This window comes from Triticum dicoccoides, chromosome 4A (assembly GCF_002162155.2).
Source record: "Triticum dicoccoides isolate Atlit2015 ecotype Zavitan chromosome 4A, WEW_v2.0, whole genome shotgun sequence".
Lineage (NCBI taxonomy): Eukaryota > Viridiplantae > Streptophyta > Magnoliopsida > Poales > Poaceae > Triticum > Triticum dicoccoides.
This window is the reverse complement of record NC_041386.1, coordinates 589486653-589487733: the sequence shown is the minus strand read 5'-3', so window position 1 is coordinate 589487733 and position 1081 is coordinate 589486653.

Here is a 1081-nt window from a genome sequence, read left to right as displayed (position 1 = left end):
CACGTGACAGTACGCACGCCCAATATTATTGTGGCCAAACAGTTTACGTTCCCGAGGTGGGCGATGTGGTAATAACCCAGGAGCATATAATGCAGGCTGAAGAACCCAAGATCACTGTTGGACAACTCCTCGAGATCGAGGACATGCCTGGGATTACAGAGGAGGAAATAAAACGGAAATATGTCCGGGGCGAACCTTTGGTCGAGCCAGAAGATGTCAACAAGCTCCCAACGAGAATGTATGAATTGCATCAATGGTACATGGACATTACCAAGAGATCCAATCGAGAGTCCCTCATGGTGTATGTCAAGAAGGATGATTACTACCATGAGAAAGCTATGGCCATTGAGTATCCTGAACTGTTTCAGTTATACAATCAAGACACACTCGACAAATCTATCGTCAGTTGCTATTGTCTATAAGTGATTTCTTTCTGTAATTTAAGTCTCAAGCTAGCTGTAGTGATCCTTTTGATCAATCATTACCTGTAATTATCCTCACTATATTCTTTTCTGTGGTATTATGCAGGATGAAGATGTATGAAATGAGAAAAGGTGGACGATATGGCATTGGGTTCATTGACCCAAACACCATTAATGAATACACATGGAAAATAAACAAGCATCAAGAAAAAGAGGTAGAGGACAGCATGCTAGAGTTCTTGAAGCGCCTCAAATACAATGAAGATATACTACTTCCTTACAACTTCCAGTGAGTCACACTTTCTTGTACTACAAATTCTCTGTTTTTGCCTACTAGCTAGCTAGCTACATGTTTTTGCTTACATATGCCCGCTTAATTAAGACATGCAAACGTGTGTGCATGCAGATTTCACTGGATCTTGTGTATCATTAAAGTTGACGCCGGAACAGTTGAAATACTGGACTCGCTACTTAAAAAACAAAGTGACTATAACATCTTGTTTGGGATAGTCAACAGGTAATTTCAATCATTATTAACTATATATCTCGGCCTATTTAGTAATTCGTCATTTCATGATATGAACTATTTAATAACCCCTTTATTCATTTTCTTTGTCGGCGGGCAGGGCTTGGGCAAGGTTCATCAGCGTCACGGAAGG